At 40.8% G+C, this 15,495-nt stretch overlaps 1 protein-coding gene and 1 pseudogene across 2 annotated transcripts in view; both read left to right on the forward strand.

The window, feature by feature from the left end:
• GABBR2 (gamma-aminobutyric acid type B receptor subunit 2) overlaps positions 1 to 15,495 on the forward strand; it is a 3,493,747-nt gene that overhangs the window by 3,070,259 nt on the left and 407,993 nt on the right. The window lies entirely within an intron of this gene.
• LOC138283078 (UBX domain-containing protein 2B pseudogene) lies at positions 11,075 to 12,145 on the forward strand (annotated as a pseudogene).

Consider the following 15,495-nt stretch of genomic DNA (forward strand, 5'->3'; position numbering starts at 1 on the left):
TTCAAGACTAGATAATATATACATGCAAATACAACATAGATGCTACAATACTGGCCATGCTCATATTAGAACTGGGTCCATGAGGGGCAGATTCCAATCATGCAACTCTTTCAAACTTGGTGCTCTCTTCCCAAAGTCAGTCTTGCATATACCAGTAGATAGAAGGGACAGAGAAAGAAAAAGATAGAAAAGCAGTTAATAAATCACACCATGTGTTAGAGAGGGATGGTGTATGCTAACTAGCACAACATACATTGTAGTGTCTAACAAGAACGTGTTATAAAAACCACCAAAGAGGTTACAGCAGGTAACAAGGTAGGGAAACTTAGTGTTACAGGCCTTCCTACCTGTGAGTGAAACAAGAAAGACCAGCTACCCCAACTGGACCTCTAGCTCTTTGTCTGTATTCAGTCTATATGGTACCTTTGTGTGTAAAGCAGTAATATATTGGGATTCCAGCCTCCTCAGTAACAATTCCCTGTTTAACCCCCCCTCGCTTGTTAGGAGGCACTTTACCAATGATAAAATATCGCACTTGAAACATAAATTCAGGAGTTTTTCACTCCCAAGACATGTAAAACATCATCCAATATGCCCTACTTTTCAATTAGAATGTGCCCTGCCCTATGGGCCTTTGATGCCTACCATAGAAGTGATTTATATGTATTGGAAAGGAAGGTTTAGGCCTGGGAAAAGGTTTATTTTGCCAGGTCGAAATGGCAGTTTAAAATTGACCTGCGGGCTACAGTGCCTGTGACGAGTTTAAAAGTGCTACTTTAGTGGGTGGCACAGTGAGCGCTACAGGTCCACTAGTAGAATTAAATTTACAGGCCCTGGATACCATTTGGTACCATATACAGGTATTTATAAGTAAATTAAATGTGCAAATCAGGCGTAGGCCACTTTTACCATGTTTTAGGAAGAGAACACAAGTACTTTAGCACTGGTTAGCAGTGATAATACTAACAAAAACAAATTAAAAAGAACAGGAAGGTGTGAAGGCAGAATGTTTGAGGGGAAGACCACTCACAAGATGTCAGGTCTAACTACTGGCTTTTTTATGTTTGAAAAGCAGTAGAGAAGAAATAGCATCTCTTCCAAAACTTTCTTTGAATCATTGATATCATGCCACCAAATGCCTTCTTTGAATTCCATAGAGCAAAGGATCTCAAAAACCTCCCTTGTCCATCGCTGATGATATCCTCCAATGAATGTGTTTGTTTTATAGTTTACACCGTGGGTAGTTACCATATTACTTTTTTATCTATTTTTGTACAGCCTGTGTCCTTACAAAACACATGTGCTTATAGTGCATCATAGCTGTGTAGGGGTATTGAACATGCTATAAATCTTTGTATTGAAGAGTAACTTTGTGTGCAGATGACATTGACAACTACAACAGGGCAAAGATTCTAAGTAGTAGATACTACGGAGCATATTTAAGAGCCCCTAGCACCACCGGAGTGCCATTTTACATGACGCTCCGGTGGGGCTACGCCTTGTGTCGTGCTTACAAGGTGGATAATGCCCCTTCACATGCATTTTGCAGCACACATAGAAAGAGCAAATTGGCTTTTAAGAGTGTTTTTGTGCAGGAAGGTGCTACTTCCTGCACAAAAACAATCTCCCTAGCAAATATGCGCCGTCGCAGGGGGAAGCACAGAGGTGTACCGTATTCTAGTAGATACAACGCATCCCTGTGTTTTGAAAATGATGGTGCATGATGCTGACAAATTTGGCGCAACACTGTGCACTGTAATTTTCGATTAAATCTGGCCCAAAGTATTGCAAACATCCTTGATTTATTAGACACATTCGTATCAGCATGACTATTTCTACTAACCTGTGTACATGTACTTCTTTTGCTTCAGAAAATGAGCTATCTGTAAAGTTTTCAGCACAGTATAAAGGCCACAGGTAGTACGATCTTAAACTACTTCGAATCTTGGTTATTTTAAGCGAATAGTGTCTTTTTTGCATAGAGTGTACTCTGTTGTTAGTAGATACGTTTTAATACTTTGTGGTGTATTTCTCATGAAAGTTTCACTGTTTGCAAGCAGTGTGGGGCAGAGTAAATTCTCTCCATAGAGTAAACACTGTTTACAGTACCCACTTTTCTACTCATATCAAATCCATTTCTCAATGTACGTTTGGTGACTATGAGGGTTTTGATACAGATAAAAGCTGTCTGTAGTAGGTCATTCATTTTGGAACAAATGTTGAGAATATTGATGAACTTGTCTTTCTCTGAACAGTTGTATTCATATTGAACACTGTGTGTAATGAGGGTTTCCCATATATCTGTGGTTGATTGTTAATGTGAATTAGGCTACCCATGAACTTCATGGTATAAGGTCAGTGTTGCACATAAAGTATGTTAGCTACACCTGGGAGTTGTATCTAGGGACCACATCCCCCAGGATCAAATACAATTAAAAAAAGGTGAGGAGGCTGCGCAACCTTCTTGGAATCTGGGGAACCCATCCCTAGGGGAAGGAGTTGGGCTCACTGGGACACAGTAAGTGAGCCAGCCCCTGGTCTGGGATCTCCAGGGTTATAAAAGGCTCAGGACGGGGTGGTCTGCATGCCCCCCTTCCCCTTAATAAATTCATTTGGCCCTGGGGGATGGGATCCCTGGGCCCAAAAGTGGCTCTGGGAGGGGGAGGCATCCCTCTCCCCTTCATTATGCCGCAGTGATGGGTTCCCCGGGGCCAAAAACGGCCCGGGAAGGGGCTTCGTAGCACTCCCCTTAATTAGAGCATTGGACTCTGGGTAGTGGGGTTCCCTGGTGCCTAAATAGGCCAGGGGGCCCTACTCATGCCCCCTTCGCATACATAAATAGTAAAAACATGTTTTTGTTTATTGCTGTGATCATGCAGGGCACCCACATGACTAGAGCAAAACTTGCTGTTTTTTTTTATTGTGGCCACAGGGGGCTGGGCTGGTCCCTCTGGGACGCCACCTTAGGGCTTATGGGGAAGACTATCGCCTCCCCCTTATATCATTTTTTTTTGCATTTCAGGACAGTCCTGTAATGTCCTGTAATGGCTGCTAGCATCATTTCTCTGATGTGTCTGGCAGCCATTCAGAGCGCTCTCTCTCGCAGGAGAGCGTCTCCCACCGAGCGACATAACCCAAGAGAAAAAGAAGCTTGCTGGGCCAATCGGAATGCTCTATTTTTTAATTGGCGTTCCTGTCAGACTTTCGAGAGTCTCTTGCGGACCAAACCGCCCAGATATACAAATATTCTTCAACCTTAATTTCTTAAAAAACTACTAAACGGATTTACACCAAATCACACCAAATCACAAAAATGCACAATCTAACTTCCTGCCAAATTTGGTGTAATTCAGTTCAGCTGTTTTTTCTGTTGCCCTGCCTAAAGAAGTCTATGGAAAATGAGCGGGGATTCTGCATTTTGGGACCCCCTTTTTTCACCCCAAAACCTATCCAGGAAGGAGCTAAAGTGAATGTGCTTTTTTTGAAAATGTCATCATGAAAATTTGTCAAATTGCACCAAATTAGCAAACCAAAAAAGAGTCGTCTCTATGGAAAAGCAATCCTATTTTTAATTACCCAGTGGCGACCACCATGGGTACATATATACATGTAAACATGTACAGTGTACATATGTACATTTCCATACTCACATTTACATTTCCAATACTCATACTCATGTACATATGAAAACACAAACTTAAACACACAATTGCACAAAAAATAAAGCGTGTAGTCAACTGTTTCCTTGACATGTACATATACATATACATGTACCTACATATGGAAATGTATGTATATGTGCATTGGAAATGGAAAATGGATGTGTAAGTGACTGTATCGGTGTTTCAGTAGTTGTGTCAGTGGGTGTATGGGTGTATCAGTGCGTGTATAACTGCCTCTCCGAATGTTTGAGTAGCTGTATGGATCTGTGAGTGGATGTCTATGTGAGTAGGTGTATGCATGTATAACTGGGTGTGTGAGTGACTATATGGAAGTATGAATGGGTGTGTAAGTGTCTGGCTGTGTCAGTACCTGTATAATTGACTATATGGGTGTATTAGTGGGGATGTAAATGTCTGTGTGGGTGTGTAAGTATGTATGTGTGAATGGGTGGGTGACTGGTTCTGTGGGTCTCTGAGTGGGTGTGAGAGTGGCTGTATGGGTAATTGAGTCAGTGTCTGAGTGGCTGTGTGGTTGTGTCAGTAGCTGTGTGAGTGACTGTTTAAATGTGTTAATGTGGATCTAAATGTTTGTGTGGGTATGTAATTAGGTGCATAAGTGTTTGGGTGTGTGAATGTGTAGATCTATGCATGGGTGTGTGAGTGCTTGTGTGGGTGTGGGTTTGTGTGTGATTATGCATATGGGTGTATGATTCAATGTGATTAAGCATCTCCATCTGTAAATACCTGTGTGACTGACTAAATGAGAGTATGACTGGGTTTTCTAGTGCCTGTGTGAGTGTATCAATAATATATGCTGTGTTAGAGTGAATGTAAATTTCTGTGTGGGTGTGTAATTGAGTACATAACTGTCTGACTCCGTATTTGAGTGTCTGTGTGAGTGTATGAGTGGGCGTATGAGTGGCTCTATGGGAGTGTAAGTAGATCTCTATCTGTGTAAGTCGGTGTACAAGTTTTTTTAACTGTTCTTTGGAACACACTTACAATAAAAGTAAAATATCAACACAGGAAGAACTAATTTGTAACCACATGAGAAATGGTGACATTCATCTGCATAAAAAATATAAATTAGCATTAGAATTTGTAAAATTATAAAAGAAACTTTTTTCAATCCTATAATGCAATGTTTCAGTAGGAATAAACATTTAATTTTCCCTTTTTTAGTGTTCTCAGATTATATACTTGTAAAAGATAAATTATGTACTGTATAAAGAATCATCCCTGAACACTGGGGAAAATCAATTCTATAGTATATATATCAAAACCCTAAATGTACCCAGTATGTCACTGCAAATAAGCAACACTTTGCATATTACTCACTACAATTTTTAAATGATCATTTTACCTATAATCTACTAATCTAAAGAAACATATGCTGAAAATGAGAGCTTCATCATTAGAACTATTACTAGATATGTAAGGCTCACCAGCAAAGTCAAAACCTTGTAAGGACATCACCCTTGGTAGGCAGCATGATGTCATAAATCCTGATAATACATCTATAATAATTAGACTGTTCCACTTTTACAACTGTAATCCCCCTAAGAACTTTGGTTCCAGAAACAAACAATAGGTATTTGTCAACTTCAAAGGCAGTCTTTGCTTCACTTTAAGGTTTGTATCATTTCATTCTGTCCATCCACTTTCACCTTTTAGATAGACAGTGTAATGACCAGATCTAATAGTTACTCTTTATGAACAACGATACCCATAGTAGTATATGTTTTACCAGAGATAGATAGAAGCCCTGCTTTAAAGTTAGTAATCTAAGTATGTCATTTAGTACCATCTACTCTGCATTGTTGAAGCATTAAAATAACATACTTCCCACTTCTTGCTACATGTAAAGTTGACAGAACATCTCTTTGACAAGCTGGATATCCATTGTTTTGAGTAGCTTTTTTCAGTAGGGTGTCAAAGTGTACACTTTTGAAATCTGGTAACTTTAAATACATAAATGAAATGCTCTGATTCTATTTGTGTAGTTGATGTGTATAGGCAATCTTCACATTCACTTTGTCTATAGTAACTAAGTCCAAACAAGTCATTTACTGGTAAATCTTCTTATAAGACACCAAATGTCACCATTAAAAACTCCTGTGCATCGTCTTGAGTGTTTTGAGTGAACTGTACAGATTCATTCCATATATCTACAGTCTTGAATTATTGATGAAGAATGTATTTTCGTTCTCTTTGTACACAGACAGTTGAACAAACTACACAGTGTAGAACACAATACCTTTTGTTGTTTCTCTTAAATAATTTCTATCACTTGAGGTAATGCAAACAAAACGTTTACCATGACATTAGCATAGAAGTTCATACCAGAGGGGGTTGACAATTGATAACTTACAATATCTTCATCATTAAAAAATTTTTGTTTCTTAAGAACTTATTTCTTCTGTTTCATTTCCTTCTTTACAACACCATCACTCCACTGCTTTGAAACTTTCTGCATCAGACAGATGGAGTGTTTCTCATAAACAAGAGACCGTCCTAAAATACAAGCATAAAGACTTCCTAATTGGTTGTATTCTGTAACACAACTTGAGTCTGTGTTCCCTCTGGTCTCATCAAATGCAGCCAGATACAAACCAGACAATGTCCTAACTCGAAACAAAGACACAATGGGGGTCATTCTGACCCTGGCGGTCCGAGACTGCCAGGGCTATAATGACTGAAAGCACCGCCAACAGGCTGGCGGTGCTTTGTTCCCTATTCTGACCGCGGCGGTAAAGCTGCGGTCGCACCGCCGGGCCGGCTGTTTTCCACCGTTTCTGCCCCGGTGGTGATAATCCGCCAGGGAAGCGCTGCAAGCAGCGCTGCCCTGGGGATTATGACCCCCTTACCGCCAGCCTGTTTCTGGCGGATTTCACCGCCAGGAAGAGGCTGTCGGTAAGGGGTGTCCTGGGGCCCCTGGGGGCCACTGCACTGCCCATGCCATTGGCATGGGCAGTGCAGGGGCCCCCTAACAGGGCCCCGGCCAGCTTTTCACTGTCTGCATAGCAGACAGTGAAAAGCGCGACGGGTGCAACTGCACCCGTCGCACGGCCGCAACACCGCCGGCTCCATTCGGAGCCGGCTCCTGTGTTGCGGCCTCATTCCCGCCGGCCCAGCGGGAATGTCGGAATGGGGGCCGCGTGAGTGCGGCCGCATTGGCGGCCGCATGCCAAGGTCGGAATGACCCCCAATATGTGTACCTTCTAGTATGTATCTGAACATTAGTTCTACTGCTGTAATTGTTGTTGGAAATTGATTTTTAGGAGGACACCTTTCTAGAACAAGCCTTCTCTCTTTTGAAGGAACATCTACTCTAATCTCTTTCAAAATATTTCCATATTCAATGTACAACGCTGGTTGCATAATCCTAATTAATTCCTTGTATTCGAAATTGAACCAGTATTCACATTTCAAATTCTTCCCAAAGAATCCCTAGTTTCATTATTGATCAGTGTTTTGAATTCAGGCTGTCTTTTCACAGATGTAGGTTGCAGTAGATCTCCCAAAACAATCCAATGTTTTCCTTAAAACACAACATAATAATGCATTCTCAGAACCTCTTGCACTCTCAGATGTACAAAGGCAATCATTAAGTTTGAGACCATGCTCACCTCATCGATGATTAATAGCTCTAACTTTTTTAACACAGCTGACACTCCATGACAAGCTTCACCAGATAACATTTGGCATTTCAGTTTGTTGTCATGTTTCATAGGCAGCGTCAAAAGCCGAAGTAGAGTTAATACCTTTAATATTGTGTGCAGCTAATCCAGTAGGTGCTGTAACCACACATGATATATTACAGTCTGTATTCTTCTGTAGAAAAGCAGTAAGAACTTGTATTAAGACGCTTTTACCATTATCAGCTTGACCATTGACATACAACAGTATACGTTTAAATGTTGAGCATGCACACTATTTGTTGTCATGAAGCAATCCATGCTCAACTGTGGCTTTTACTTCCATATATATTTTTATTTGCTCACCATCTAGTTGTCCAAATCAATCCGGCAAATCATGTTCTTCTGTCTTGCTTGCTCCATTATAGTCTCCACTTCATATGTTGCAATTGCGGCCTTATTTTCACTTGTAGGTTGTCCAAGTGGGTCTTGTCTTTGAGGGTCAGTGCTTTGGCTGCTTTGTGAACTCTCCTTAGCTACCTCAGCAGCAATTGTATCTTCCTGTTCAATTTTATCATTCAGCATTTTCAAGTAGTTAGGAAATACTTAGCACTGAATACCTTCCTTTGCAACATTGAAATAATCTTAATAGCTCTCAACCTCACCTACTAATTCTGATTCTGAACCCCAAGGGTTAAACAGCTCCAAAAGGGCCAGATAAAAAACTCTCTTTTTCCAGCAGTCTGGCAACTTAGTTTTTTTGACTGCCTTTGCAATGTCACACCAACCACCCTTTGCAACCAGCTACTACAATTTCTTTCATCTACATTTTCTGTCATATTCTTTCTATATGTGTAGTACTGGGGTACTTCATAGAGACAAACATTTTCAAGGTGTGGACTCCTTTTTGCAAATTAAAGGGGTCATTCCAATATTGGTGGGCGGTGGGCACCGCCCGCCAAGCGGAAACCGCCAATTGGCCGCTCCGCGGTCAAAAGACCGCGGAGGCCATTCAGACTTTCCCGTTGGGCCGGCGGGCGCCCGCCAAGGGAGCGCCTGCCGGCCCAGCGGGAAAGGCCCTGCAACACAGAAGCCGGCTCCGAATGGAGCCGGCGGTGTTGCAGGGGTGCGACGGGTGCAGTTGCACACATTGGGATTTTCACTGTCTGCTATGCTATGCAGACAGTGAAAATCATGCTGGGGCCCTGTTAGGGGGCCCCTGCACTGCCCATGTCAGTGGCATGGGCAGTGCAGGGGCCCCCAGGGGCCCCACGACACCCGTTCCCGCCATCCTGTTTCTGGTGGTGAAAACCGCCAGAAACAGGCTGGCGGGAAGGGGGTCGGAATCCCCATGCAAGCAGCGCCGCCATGGAGGATTCTCCCAGCCGGGGCTAATCCGGCGGGAAACCGCTGGACCCGGATGGGCGACGCCGCGGTCGGAATTCCACATGAAGCACCGCCAGCCTGTTGGCGGTGCTTCAGTGGACAGCCACCCTGGCGGTCTATGACCGCCAGGGTTGGAATGAGGCCCTAAGTGTCCAACATGTTCATTTTCACATGTCTGCACTGCCTGACTCAAATTTGGCAGATATTGAATTTCTGGAAAAGACTTCAAAACTCTGTTTTGAGTTGATGCTAGGCCTAGACTCGCCAAATCAGTTCCTCTTGACTTAGAATATAAACTAGCAGAATTCAACTGATCAAAGCATTCATAGGATCCAAACTGATGAAAGCATTCGTAGGATCAAATTTCCATGTGTGAAAGCATCTTCAAACTGAAGCTATACAATTTTTTGGTTAGAGAGTTTTCAGCAGAGATCTCTTCCCACACATCTGTCATCTCTGTCTTCCCAGATTTTGTTATGTATGAAGTTACATAGCGAACAACAGCTATTTACTTGACTGGGACAAACTGAATATCCATTTTGGCATTCCAAATGTTTTAAATTACAGAATTGTTGTCATTAATATATGTTGAAGCCTCTGTTCTCCTGAGGTTGTAGGTGTTGTTGGGTGATTTAAGAGTAAACGTATGACTCACTGCATACATACAACTGTTCACTCTTCCTTTTGAAATAACAGGTCTTGGAAATCCAAAACAACATTTTGTGAAAAATTATCCTTTTGCTCAGGATTTCTGCCGACAGTACTTCCCACATCTATGTTATTGAAAATGGAGGACTTGTTGCCTTAGACTTTTTTCCTCAGTGTCATTTAGAATGCTACATATAATATAATGTTCTATGAAGGAAAGTACAGACTCATCTGTGTCTCTTCCAAATGTAGGTGCATATTTTATCCACTACAGCATATCAATATGAGAAGCACCTTTTGCTTGGTAGTCTTTTCACCAAAAGAAATCAGTAACTTCTCCCAGCAGTGGATTTTTTTTTGGTGCAGATGATGGACAACAGAGATTGAAATCCATGATTGGTGCCTCCAAATATTTTCAGGATCCAAAGAGCAAAGTTTATTTAGCAAACTTTATTGTTAGAGTTTGCTTCTCTCAAAAACTCATGTAAATCATCCCAATTATACTCTGCATAACTCAGTGTTACAAACCAAGCTGGTGCACCTAAATTTTGCAGTATATTCTTGAGCTAACCATGATGACGATACCAGTATTCAGGGGTCCGCATTGGCTTGCATCAAATTTATGAAATTATATTTGAGCTTTTCATCTTTTGCCATGAATTTTTCCACAAAGTCATTTGCGGACAAATGTACTCCTTTCTTAAAAATATGGTTAACAGCATATGACAGTCCAGAGAAATCACTTTCAAATAGCAGATGCAATACTTTGTCGAAATCTTAGGTCCACTGAATATAGTCTTGTTGACCTATACTCAGCTGCAGGTATTTGCATAGGGCGGTCAACATACTGTCTGTCTACTCCAGTTGAAAATAGTTGAGGAAAACATTGAGCTTCTACACTTTTCTCTCACACTCTCATTGGAGCTTTGTTAGCTTTCTTCATTTGATACAGATCAATGGCATCCACCATAACCTCTTTTGAATGGAGTCGATGAACACTGTAGTGCTCATATATTTCTTCAGATCTACTTTTCTCCACTTTTTCAAACTGTCTGGTTGAAAGCAACATTTCTTCCTCTATACAACTTCCATGTTCGACAACATCTACATCTTTATGGTATACATTATTCGGTTAAAGATAAAAATGTAGCTTTCTTCACCTTATTCACATACAATAGTTCCTGTCAGATTGTTGTTGTTTTTTTGTGGGCACAACATCCCCTAGAATAACAAGCAGTTCATCTAGATCTATCTATATACTCACTGTTTCAATATTGCATTCAAAACCGTAAATACACAACTCTATCTTTAAGACCTTGCTGAAACTCTAAGTCTTTGGTTTATGAACTACTGCTTGGAAAGGATGTATGCAAAGATTGTATGAGTATTTCTTCATTAACATTCAGATATGATGTACTCTGGAAGTAAAACCTGCATGATGTGTTCAAAACCCAAAGCAGGGGACATGGTATGGCAGATATGTTTTACTGTTGCTCTTGCTCCACACTAAAGTCAGCACTGGTTACTTATGGAGAGATGATGCTTTTTAGTGGAAAGAGTAAAAGATTATATCACCTGCTATATGGCAGTGATTAAGGGCTAAAATGTTGGCGTGGCCACTGTTGCTGTAGGGACCGCCCCAGATCTAGGGGCTCCAGGTGTTTTGGTTCGCTGGTCCCTCCCTCCATGTACCTTTCCTCGCAGCTAGGGCGGGCGCTCCCGCAGCTCCCTTCACGGAATATGGTGGAGACCAGAGCGGAAGATGACAGCGAGCTGGAAGAAGAGGCAACAGAGACGGCTAGCGCTGTCAATTGGCCCCTGGAGCCAGGTGGAGATGCCCTGGCTCCCGCGGTTGAAGACTTGCAGCTAGCACTGGCCAGTTATGTGAAGATGAGAAGAAACACCAGCCAACTCGTCATGATATGCCAGTTCTGGTGGATGTTAGTGCTGGACATCCTATTCACAGTTCCATAATTGCATTCTTCAGGGATCTGAAAGAAAAGAAAGTAAGCAGCTTTGATGAGGAACCTGAAAGGCTGGAAGAAGGCTGTCCAGGAGACATTGGATTATAGTCCGAATCTGCTTCCCAGAAAAGGGATCCAGGGGAATCATAAATGAACTTTTCAAAGAGGCAAAGGAACATGCAGCCATCCCTGTACAGGAAGAGAGCAGTACAACTAAATCATTTTCTGGTGGTGAATACAACCGGAAATTCTGATCAGATGCGATCAGAATATGGTTTTAGAGAGTGTGAACATGACTGACGAAAATGCTCAGGTTTTGCTTAAATTGTGGAGAAAAGGGTTCAGTTTAGACAATGGGGATTTGAGATCCTACACAGACCCAACTAATGCAGATTCCACATGAACTCCGGAGGCTGGTCCATCGAGGTCTTGTTCACTTGGATATGGAAGACCATCACGATCAGGAATATGTGCGACCTAGACTAAGATTTAAAGCATTCATTGGAGAAGGACAAAAATGAGGAAATCTTACTCCTGAAATAGTTAGTACGCCTTCCTCACCAGAAGGAGAGAGAAAAGTGTACTGTAATACAGAGGTTGTAGTGGATGAATTTGATTCAACAACAAAAATCCAAATAAGGCTGGCATATGAAAGTCGTTTGATTCAAAGATTTAATCTTACTCACAGGATCTTGGACATTTGGCACTTTATCACCGAATCCCTGCCTGCCTTTGCTGCTGTGGATTTTGTATTGGTGATAACATTCCTAGAGAGCTGAAAGATGAAAACCTAACAATCCAAGAAGCTGATATACTAAACACTGTGATTCTTCAACACCTAAAGTAATCCTGCTTCCTTTTAGGGGGAGGGTTTTTTGCACAGCCACAAAAATGTCAGATTTTTACACATTAATGCTTCCAGGGCTTCTCATGACTGACAAAAGTACACCTAATTTTACATTTACTGTTGATTAACTATTTTTTAAAATACATGTATCTTCTCGCATTCCGTTGATATAAAAGGCTTTATCTCAGATGTGTGGTGTTAATTTCTCTACACATTTCCTTGGCCTTTTAAAGTTGAATATCACTTCTTGTGTAGTGTGCCACATAAAGTACACAAGTATAAAATATTTAAAGCTAAAGAGTGAAAGAGTGAGTGTTAGAGTTCCTTATTTCTGTTTAAATTGTGTGCATGTGCACTTAGTTCAGTAGCACAAAAACTGTTTCATTTTATATCGAAAAGATAATTGAGTCAAAATGTTAGAATAACCAGATCCGTTATTATGTTGTATGTGTGATTTTGTATGTATTTATGACAATAACATTTGTCATGCAATAGTACTTTGTTTTATGTTTTTATAAGTAGTGTTCGCTTTTTGACAGACATTTTTGTATTGTTGTGAACACTGGAGCAACCTGAAATTGCCAAAATGTAAGGTGCATTTGTATTGACTGAGGGAAGGTAACACGCAGGCAAAGAGCACTGTGCAGCATGGTGTCTTCTATTTTCCTGTGGAGTGCTCCAGAAAAATCAAAAGCTGGAATGCATTGGGTGCTTTTAGGAGTCAAAACACCTCGTTTTAAGCACTGCCTGTTGCCTTCACATTACCCTCCCTTCTTCATGAAAGACCAATGGTTTGACTTGTTTCAGTTGAGAGGACTGTAGAAGAAACAATTGTATATCAAATGCTGGGAATAACTGTACATTATATGTAACCCCATGAACGCAGTATGTGCATTGCCTTAGTGCCATAGATGAAAACTCACATGGTTTTCTCTAACCCATGAATATGCATGAAGCCAGCATTTATTTCTTAATTGAAATCTCAAAGTTTACACTTAAAAATAAATCCTGATCACTTGCTCATTGCTGTTGCAGTAATGAATAACCTTAGAATAACCATATTTCTGTATCAACTCCCCACAACAAAAATGCCACTTAGCATTTGACCATGGGAGTTTGGTATTTATTTTAGAAATGAGAGGTAAGTGGAAGATACTTGTCACTTTTAAACATTTCTCCTGTATATTCTTCAGTGTCACTGTATTTTTTTGTGCTTTGTGCTGAGTTTCATTACATTGTTGAGCCATTAGTACATTCAAATAAATCGTTGACTCTTGGAAAAAAAAACATTCAGATATTGAACTTCCTCTGGAATTTTAACCACCCCTGACTTATTGTGTATTGCTCTGGCAGGCATTTTTGTTAATTTTCTAATTTATCATAGCAATACTTACACATTATCTGGGTGTTGACAAATCAAAACATTCCTCCACAAATAATAACACTACATATTCTAGCCACTTTTTTCTGTTTTCTTGTTCAGTTTTCAAGAACACATCAACTGTTCGTATTTGGTCTTTGTAGTGAGTGTGCCGAAAACAAATGCAACACAATTTTGTTTCTCTGTAGAAAATGCATTAAACGTTGCTATTTCTCATGGAAAGTTATCGCTACTAATATTTGTGTTTTGTTCCTCTACACCTGAACATACCAACTCCTCATTTTGCCCAGTCTCCGCTTTTGAACCAAAGATGCATACATCTTCACAAAGATTTTTGACACTGTACTATGCAAAAGTGCTGTGTTAATTTCTTCTAAATACAGTGCAGGACTTTTTACAAAGTAAAATCTTTTAACTGATTTTCTGAATTTTTGAATGATGAAAAACCAACATTCTAAAATGATAAAAAATACTTGTGCACAATTAGTATATTTCCTGACTCTGCATGGATCTAACGCTTGCAACATTGCAATTTTCCACTTCATACTTCTATTTGGAAATTGACAAAGAAAATATCTTAATATGTCAGTTGTTTCCTGGCGAACACTACAAATACTACTGCAGTTCCATTTATACACAGGGGCATGTCTGTTTCTACCTTATACCTTTTCAGCTATGTCTTCCTCTACATTTGTAAGCACCATCTTCTCTTTTGTAACAGAAGTACCATCTTTTACCTCATAGCAATGGGCAGATGTTTCAACAATAATTTGTTATCTTGTAAGTAGCTTTCTTCATTGAAGAAAGCCTCGGTACTAGACGTATGCTTCCATTCTCCTTTGAAAAGTTTACAGAATTTACTTTTGTTAATAAGCCTTTTTTGGCTTCTTTTCTTGATAGACAACACTCAGGGCCTTATTACGAGTGTGGCGGTCTATAGACTGCCACATTACAACCCTGGTGGTCCGACTGCCAGCTCTGCCAGGATCTTGGACCCCGGCAGTCTGGAGGTGGTGGAGGCCCTAATCTGCCAGGGCAGTGCTGCAAGCAGGGCTGCCCTGGGGATTACGACTTCATTCTCCACCAGAGGTTTCATGGTGGTAACACCGCCATGAAAAAGCTGGCGGAAAACAGGTGCAAGGGGTCACAGGGGGAACCCTGCACTGCCCATGTACTTGGCATGGGCAGTGCAGGGACCGCCCTGGCCAGCCCTCTCACAATGCTCACTGTCTGCTTTGCAGACAGTGAACAATGGGAGGGTGCTGGTGCACCCTGCAGGTGACAGCATTGCCGCCAGCTTGATTACGAGTTGGAGACAATGGTGTAGCCTGTTTCCCACCGACCTAGCAAGAAACCCATAATATCTCCAGTGGGGAGGTTGCCGCGTAGACGGCGGCCACCCTGTCAGGAGTTTGGCGGATGAAGTTTTCTGTCCGTCAAACTAATAATGGGGCCCTCAGTGTTCTTATTCTGCATAGTCTCAAGATAAATAGTTTGCGCTTCAGGGCAAACACTTTATCAAGCACACTTTCAATATGTTGTTTTTCAACAGCATATTGAGAGTGTGGTCGATAAAGAGTTTGCCCTGAACGCTGCCCTTCTCCTTTTACATTGCTTCATGTTTTGTACCAAAATCTGTATTACCCTACTTCTAAACATTCTCATCTGTATTTCTTTAATATTCATTCATTTAACTTTATTTCGGTGTGTAAAAACAAACCATTAAAGTACAATACACAACAAAGAAAGAAAGGACTTCTAAAAGCACGGAGGTAATAATAAAATAAAAAAGGTAAAAGTACAGTTAAAAGGGGCAAGACAGGTTTTAAAAACAAACAAGAAATAAGCAGTCAAATAAACATCACTTAATACAATAAAAAACAATACTCAAAAATGAAAATAATTCTCTAAATCAGCACTAGTTAAAAAATATAATACACCAATATCTGAATACTGTGGAGCAATCACA

The sequence above is a fragment of the Pleurodeles waltl genome, chromosome 2_2, assembly GCF_031143425.1.
Source record: "Pleurodeles waltl isolate 20211129_DDA chromosome 2_2, aPleWal1.hap1.20221129, whole genome shotgun sequence".
Lineage (NCBI taxonomy): Eukaryota > Metazoa > Chordata > Amphibia > Caudata > Salamandridae > Pleurodeles > Pleurodeles waltl.